At 44.6% G+C, this 8,960-nt stretch overlaps 1 long non-coding RNA gene across 1 annotated transcript; it reads left to right on the top strand.

The window, feature by feature from the left end:
• Positions 1 to 7,712: 7,712 nt before the first annotated feature.
• Positions 7,713 to 8,539, top strand: LOC310776053. Its single transcript, XR_014552691.1, has 3 exons — positions 7,713 to 7,731; positions 7,860 to 8,078; positions 8,352 to 8,539. It is a non-coding gene; the product is annotated as an uncharacterized lncRNA (long non-coding RNA).
• The last annotated feature ends 421 nt before the right edge of the window (positions 8,540 to 8,960 follow it).

Raw genomic sequence — 8,960 nt, 5'->3', positions numbered from 1 at the left:
CTGCAGACAGCTTTGTTTAAGTGAGTCAGGTCCACGCATATACGGACGGAGCCTGTTTTGGTCGGCACCGGCACCATGCCCGCACACCACTCTGTCGGCTCCTCAACTCTAGTGATGACGCCCTGGCTCTCCATCTGCCCGAGCTCCTCCTTGACTTTCTCCAGGAGGGGAATGGGAACTCTCCTTGGTGTTGATAGGGCAAAAGGAACAGCGTCTTTCTTGAGTGCGATAGTGTACGGTTGTTGCAACAGACCGAGCCCGTGACACAGCTTTGGGTATGCTTCCTTCATTGTTGCTTTGTCAATACTGTCCATTCTAGTGACTAGGTTAAGTTTGACGCTGGCAGGCCTACTTATTAAGGCAATGTGTAGGTCTCTAACCACATACACGCTTTCTTGTATAGTGCGTTCTCCCTTACACAGAGTCTCTTGGTATCTGCCCAGCACGTGAAGTGGATTGCCTCCTGGGCCAATCAATGGTCTGTCTGATTTAGTCAGTGTGCAGTGTCCCTCAGCAATGTCCTTGTACATGTGCTCTGGGATGATGGTGACATCCGCACCTGTGTCTATTTTGAAGATCACTTTGTGTTGTCTAATAGACAGTTCTGTAAGCCAGGGGTCCTCCCCCGCTTCCACTGTGCCGAGAAAGAATGCTGGGCTATTATCATCATGTCCTGCTTCTACAGCATGTACTGTCTTGGCTGACATGCACACTTTACTGAAGTGACCGCATGTATGACATGTCACTTCTCTGGCAGGACACTCCCACTTTCCATGACTAGGGGACTTTCCACATCTCAGACACTGCTTGTATCCAGACGGCCCAGACTGAGACTGTTGCGCTGCAGGAGCATGTTTAAACTGACTTTGGGGTTTATGTTTAAATGTTTTTGGTCCCCTCTCTCTTGCAGTGACAGCGTCAACATCACTACTTTTACTCTCACCTCTTAGGTCTGTTTGTTGCTTCTTCACTTTCTGACTGTCGTGCCATGTTAACAGCCTTTGCCAATGTCAAATCTTTATCCAACTGCATCCTCTCTGATAGAGAAATATCTCTCAGTCCTACTACCAGGCGATCTCTTATCAGTTCATCATGGAGTATTCCATAGGTGCAGTTTTCGGCAAGGGCATACAATGCAGTGATGAACGCATCCACTGTTTCATTAGCTTGTTGCACTCTCTGATTGAATCTGGCCCTTTCATATATGACATTTTTCCTGGGCACGAAGTATTTGTCAAAAGTGTCTTTTACTGCATCATATTGCTGTCTTTCTGCATCCGACAGAACTTGCCCACGTAGGATGTCATCGGCTTCATTGCCCATGCAGTAGACCAACGTGTTTACCTGGTTAGCCTGTGAGCCGATGTGTAGGTTGCTAGCCAGTCGAAATCTTTCAAACCTTCTTATCCATTTTTCCCACTCCTGTGGTCTTGAAAAGTTGAATGCCTCAGGTGGTTGGATCGTGAAGGTGGCGTTTGGTGGTGCAATCATAGCTGGCTGTGGCTGCTGCGTTGTCGATGGTCCTCCTTCATCCTCGGACATGTTGTTGCCAACGTGCTGCTGCTAATGCTAGCTAGCTTATGCACTCGCTAACTAACACACTTCGCCTGCAGCTCTTTTGCCGCTTCTTCTGTATGCACTCACTCTCCCTTACTGCCGCACCACTTCTGACACCATGTCGTGTTTCCTAACACATACGAATACGGCAGAAGAGATATGTTTAACACTTCTTTAATCAGAGAGATCAGACTCGGTACAACACTGGCAAGTACTCTACTTCGACGAACCCAAACAGTTCCCCTCCAACCAGTCCTGTGCACTCTAGTGCCACAAGTGGCGTACTGCCCTAATGGCATGCAATACACCACAGTATTCAGGTTCGCTACAATCATAGAAGTCCACTTTGAGTTGAACAAGGATGTTTATACAGTATATATCATTGAACAGTGTGAAAGGGCATAACTCATTCATTCAGTCAGTAGTCTGAGTTAACGTTGTCTCTTCTTCATGGGAAAAGCACTCTTCTTCTACGAATTTGTAGCCCTCTTAAGATTAACCCCAGTCATACTGCCGCCCTGGTGGCAGGTTATGGATAATGCTTCTATTCCAAATATAAATCAATACAAATCGCTAATAAATGCTAGATAAAAGTCAAATGTATCTGAAACCACTATAAACAAACATGCACAGTGTCAAACTCAATCAATCACGGATAAACAAATACAACAAGCACGCGCCTGCTAACTAGGCTGGCTCAATAGGGTCCCATTATAAGTTCGCCCCAGCTTCGTTTACAACACTGATCCCTCGTATACACATGAGTTGGCTACTTTGTCAGCGTGGACTTACTCATCTTGTGTGCAAATTGTCACCGGACACCGTACTCACGACTAGATGGTTCAGTGCCAAGATGAGTAAGTCCACGCTGACAAAGTAGCCAACTCATGTGTATACGAGGGATCAGTGTTGTAAACGAAGCTGGGGCAAACTTATAATGGGACCCTATTGAGCCAGCCTAGTTAGCAGGCTCGTGCTTGTTGTATTTGTTTATCCGTGATTGATTGAGTTTGACACTGTGCATGTTTGTTTATAGTGGTTTCAGATACATTTGACTTTTATCTGGCATTTATTAGCGATTTGTATTGATTTATATTTGGAATAGAAGCATTATCCATAACCTGCCACCAGGGCGGCAGTATGACTGGGGTTAATGTTAAGAGGGCTACAAATTCGTAGAAGAAGAGTGCTTTTCCCATGAAGAAGAGACAACGTTAACTCAGACTACTGACTGAATGAATGAGTTATGCCCTTTCACACTGTTCAATGATATATACTGTATAAACATCCTTGTTCAACTCAAAGTGGTCTTCTATGATTGTAGCGAACCTGAATACAACAAGACCAAATAGTTCTAGCGGGAGTGGGTGTGTGGTGACTGCCTCGGCCAAAAAGGAGTTAGGTCAATCAGCGCTCGATTGCTCTTCCTTCTTCCTCCTCTTCCTCCTTGAGGACCCGGATGGCGCACACACATGTTGAAATTTTTGAACACAAGATTCTGAAAAATTTGAATTGAATTTTGAAATAGGAATGTGGAAACTGAATAATTTCAAAGCAAATAAATTCAGTTTAAAATTATGCTATTCAGATTCAGTTTTTCAACTCAAATTAAAAAATAAAAATTTCAAAATAAAAAACAGCAATTCAATTTCAAAATGAAAAAATTCGAATTCAAATAGAGCAATTCAAATTCAAATAGAGCAATTCAATTTCAAAATGAAAAAATTCGAATTCAAATAGAGCAATTCAATTTCAAAATGAAAAAATTCGAATTCAAAAAGAGCAATTCAAATTCAAAATTCAAAATTTCGAATTCAAGTTGAGCAATTCAAATTCAATTTGAGGTGGCACATAAATCAGCCCATACTTGCACACAGAAGAATACTGTTACATTGGAAATCAAAAAATCCACCTAAAGTGTCTGTGTGGTTGAGTGATCTGATGCAGTTCATACAGCTGGAGAAGATAAAATACTCACTCAGGGGGTCTAGAGACAAGTTCTTCTCAATCTGGGATCCAGTTTTGATGTATTTAGATCAACTTCAAACGTTGCCCGATACTCCTTAGCAATCTTTCTTTTTTGGTTTGTGTCGACCTCATTCACCACAATATAGGCTATATAGGCTACTATATGATGTCAAGAGTCTGGGCTCTGTCTTTTTTATTTTATTTTCTTTTATCTTTCTATTTATTTTTTATTTTCTCCTCTTTACATACCACATCATTTGCCTATTGTATGTGTAAAGTATTAGGGCATTTACGTCCTTATATCTACTGTGAGTATATTGTACTGTTCAGTGTATTACGGTAAGATTCTCATAGGAGATGACGTCACTACACAATGTACACTGCTTCCTGATGCCGCGCAGTCGCAGTCTGTCTGTTGTCATGTCATGGCTCTGTTCATGTGAAAGCCACTGAGAAATAAATACGCCAGATCGGCTAAAGATATAAGTGTGTCAAGCTCACTCCGTATCCAGCTGAAGGAACCGCTGAGTAGCCACTCTACAGGTTATGGGCCCAGCGAAAGGACACGAAGTGAATAGTTTGTAAAACCGTCGGAGAAGAAGTTTGCGCGGGGCAAATAGCACGCAAAAGCTAAAAGGCTAACGAGCAAGCTAGCAGCTCAAGCTAGGCTACGTTAGCAACATGGCAAGCCGAGCGACGAACGTTATGTCGAATCAACTTGTTTTTGACGGGAATGAAGAGAAATACGGACTCTGGGAGACCCGGTTCTTGGGACACTTGCACACTTTAAAGTTAAAAGAGACAATTCTGCGTGGACCACTGGGTAACAGCCCAGGAGAGCTAGCAGTCGACGTGAAGAAAAACGCGGACTGTTATGCAGAGCTGATAAGGCTAATAGATGACAAGAGTTTGTCACTGATCATGCATGAGGCCCCAGACAACGGGAGGGAAGCCCTGAAAATCCTAAGAGAACATTATGCCGGGAAGGGGAAGCCTCGCATAATAAGCTTATATACATCACTGACCAAGCTACATATGGCAAGTGATGAAAGCGTAACAGACTACATGATAAGAGCGGAGACCACCATCACTGCACTGAGAGATGCAGGAGAAGTTATGAGCGACGGATTGACCATAGCGATGATCCTGAACGGGCTACCGGACTCGTTTAAACCACTAGCCATACATGTAACTCAGAATGAGGATCAAGTAACGCTCACAGACTTTAAGAGAAGGCTGCGAAATTATGAACAGACAGAAAAGATGAACGCAACAGAGTCAACTGACAACGTAATGAAAACATATGTAAGACAAGGCCGGGGACCCGGCAAGACATATGCAAACGACCGAAGGAGTGAAGATGCTAGCTTGGTGTGCTACAAGTGCGGCACAAAAGGTCACAGGGCAAAAGCCTGTCGACGAAAGACTTGGTGCCACAACTGTAAGAGCAACACACATCAAGACTCCACATGCCGGCGAAAAGAGAGAAATGATGGTGTCCAGAAAGTTTCTGAAGAGAAGAGCGGAGCGGATTTCGTCTTCAGAGCGGGAGACGTGGACGGCAGGAGCCGACCAGCCCAGCCGTGGGAGCCGCCGGACAACATCCAGACGAGAGGCCTCATGGTGGACGCCGGGGCGACATCTCATATCATCAATGATATCAGGAAATTCAAGAGCTTCGACAACACGTTCCAGGCCGGAACGCATTCAGTGGAGCTGGCAGACGGGACCAAGTGCAGCGGAGTCGCACAGCATAGAGGAGATGCTGTGGTAAGCCTGTTTGACGACACTGGACAACAGTTCAGTGCAACGCTAAGTGGAGCGTTGTATATGCCTTCCTACCCTCAAGATATATTTTCAGTGGCAACAGCGACAGCCAAAGGCGCAACGGTCATCTTCAAGAAAGGTGAAAGCGTCATGATAAGCCAAGACGGCACAAGGTTTAACATCCATGAGTACGGTAAATTATATTACCTACACACAGGTGATGAAAATGTGGATAAATGTAATGGTTGTCATGACATGCAAGCCTGGCATGAAATCTTAGGCCACTGCAATTACGAAGATGTGAAAAAATTACAAGAGGTAGTAGAAGGTATGGAAATAAAAGGCAGGGCAGTCAGACCACTTCAGCTGTGTGAAATATGTGCACGAGGCAAGTTTACTCAGACAAGGAACAGAGACCCAGATAGGAGAGCAGAGGAGCCCCTACACAGTAAAAACTCCTGGGCTGTTTGTGTAAACATATAGTTGGTCTATTCACCTGGGTCAAGTATTCTGGGCTAGCTGTGGTACTATAAACACACTCTTGGGCTGCTCATAGCCCAATATGATTGGGTAAGAGGGCTTTAAGGGGGTATTTTGCGGTTGGACATCTGGTTGGGCTACTCTGGCCCATGTCCTGGTCCATCCATTTTCCCGCCGGCCCCTCAGTCCAGTGGAATTTTCTGGAAGCAGCAGCTTGTCTCCCTCCTCTCCCATATTAAGAAGTGAGCAGGATTTTACGGTAGGTTATATGAATACCTATTTATATTATTTTTAAATAAGTTGTGGTAAAAGCATGAGCTCAGTTCACTGATGGCATCATGGGGGATTTAGTGGCTTTCATTCTGTGTGTAACGGGATGTAGAAACACACTTCAAGGCTGCTACATGTCCAGGAGGCCTGGCAGTAGCTAGCCAGTAGGCTACCCCCTCCCTACTGTAACCTAGATCCGGGCACTGCTGTCGACTCAACACAGCTTATGTGAAACTGCCATGGGTGTAGCATTACATAGCATAACTGCTATGTTTTTAACTTTATGTTACCGGTTCGCATGTTGTGGAGTGGATGGGAACTCTGTGGGTTCGGCTCCACGGTAAAAACAACAAACAAAACAACAACATATACGTTATTGAATGGATTTTTGTTTATCAGAGAGGAACAAGGCAAGCTAACTAGCTAACGCTAATTTTGGCTAGTGACTGACTTGTCTCTAAAAAAAACGAGTGGACAAGCTTTTTTATTTTTGTTAACAATGGTGATTCTGCCCTGCAGTTGGAGACTACCTAATGCTACAGCAGTCCGAGATGTCTTGAATGCGGTTATTTGAGATGGGTGAGTAACATTAGCCAATTTATAATTGCAAGAGGCTGATGTTAACGTTAGCTAGCTATGACAATAAATCGGGTGGGGAGTAGATAACCTCAGCCTTTAGCAACTTTGCTAACGCTAAATGTTTAGCAGTGATTTTATGATCTAGACGATACAAACAAGGTATTGATCATATAACGTTATGGATTGTTTTCTGATCCAAGGAGTCAGGAGGTGGGAAGACATGTTTTAGTGGAGGAAAAAACAGCTGCAAGTAATGTATTTAACGCTAAGTAGCGCTACCATCATGTTCAATGAAGCCAGCCTTCCCTATTTGGCTGGCTAGCTACAACGTGAACGTAACTGCAAGGAGGAAACTCTTTAGGATTATTATCAATCCCGTTTTTTGATTTAAAGTTGGAGTTGGTGGAAAACCTGGGATTGATGCTTTTTGGCGTGGAGAGTGCATGGTCATGGGCCAGGAAGTTATCCACATCACCACATCAAGGTAACGTTACGTTATTAAAAATATTCTGGCTGGCAGTGTTTGTAGCTAGTGCATGTCAGTGACATACAGTATGCATCTGCCAGGCTGTGATGCTGTTGAAGTTGGTTGTGTGTGTGTGTGTGTGTGTGTGTGTGTGTGTGTGTGTGCTGCGTGTGTGTGTCTGTGTGTGTGTGTGTGTGTTGCGTGCGTGCGTGCGTGCGTGTGTGTGTGTGTGTGTGTGTGGATGATGTAGACTAGCCTATATTTTGGGGATGGTATGGACAGATATTTGGTTTAATGATATGTTGTGTACAACATGGACTTAAGCATTTGGATGTGATGTGCCCCCTTATGACATCACTGATGACATAGTCAGTGTGTGTGTGTGTCCCCTTATGACATCAGTGTTGACATAATCAGTCTTATGCCTCTGTGTGTGTGTGTGTGTGTGTGTGTGTGTGTGTGTGCGCCTGATGACATCACTTCCAGTTGAGTGACATCACTTCCTGCACGAGTTGCACCTCGGGGCGAGCTGCAGAGTGAAGTAATTGGCGGCAGCTGGCATTTTTCGGGATTGGTGGTGCCGAGCAAACCCGAGGGGCGAAGGGACACAGACGGGACCCCAACGGGGGGAAACAGCCCTTGGAGTAAGCACAGGATCAATGCTCTCAATGCATCAGAAAAGGAGAGGTCATCTCCTAGATCCTGAATCCTTGCGTGTGAGTAATCTGTTAGCCTGGCCAGCTGACTCACTCACCTGTTCTCTCCCTTCCAGTTTGGGCTGCCGAACGAGCCGTCATCGTGGAACCCTGTGGTCAAGATAGGACTCCCGTTGCTCGCCATCCCCATCTCCAAGCGCTATCCAGCGTCTCCAGGCGCCATCTCCCTCTCAAACGCTATCTAGCGTCTGCAAACGCCATCACCATCTCCAAACGCTATATCTAGCATCATCAATGTCATCGCCCACGCAGGACGCACAGCCAACACGCCGCAGGTAGGTAAAACTACAGTATACAAAAACTGCTTTGATGTAGTAATTTTACAAAGTTTCAAATTAATTCCTGAATTTTCTTTTGTTAATAACAATCTCATGAGTAATAGTTGTTTGTCAAATTGTATTTGCCATAAAAAATGTTTAGAGTGATAACACGTTATAGACTAGAGGCTATTTTGCACGGATACAGTATATAGGTGTGCCTTGAGATTTTGTCTCGCCCCTTTGGGTTCGCAAACCACTGCCTGAGACAACATATTACTACCGTTTCAGGCACCTCAGTTGCAGCTCCGAACTGTGCCCTCCCATCCCACCAGTTGTGACCCACTCTGCATCCTCACTCAGACTCAGGAAAGGCCAGTTTGCCGACCTGGCTGCCACAATCAGGTCCTGGGAGGACGACCTAAGCCACCCGCCCATTCGCAAAGAGAATGCCCAAGGGAAGCCTGCTACCGCCTGTGTTCCCAAACTGTCCTCCAGAGACGCCATTGGTAGGTTTTTCCCCCAGTCGTCTTATTCCTCAGCACAAATGGACAATAATGTTATTTCTGTGTCCGTGTCTATTTCAGTGAATCAGATTTTTATTCATTACTTTATTATTACTTATGTTAACTTTATAATAGTTTATTTGACTACCAGCTCTATTATGAGAGCACAATGCTTACTGATGCATTTCATAAACACTGATAAACTGTATACTGTACAACAGGCTAGACAGACTGCAGTTCTGCGGGGGTATTGCGAGAAAAACGGCAATAGGTCTTTAAGCTTATTATTATGTCCATTAATTTTGCCTAATGTCAACATTGTTTGAGCATAAATAGCCCAATCTGCGAACCCAGAGTCTTTTTCGGCACGTAAATAGACTCTGGGACAGCCGTA

Source organism: Poromitra crassiceps, assembly GCF_964638095.1.
Source record: "Poromitra crassiceps genome assembly, chromosome: 4".
NCBI classification, from domain to species: domain Eukaryota; kingdom Metazoa; phylum Chordata; class Actinopteri; order Beryciformes; family Melamphaidae; genus Poromitra; species Poromitra crassiceps.
This window is presented reverse-complemented; position numbering and strand designations above follow the sequence as displayed.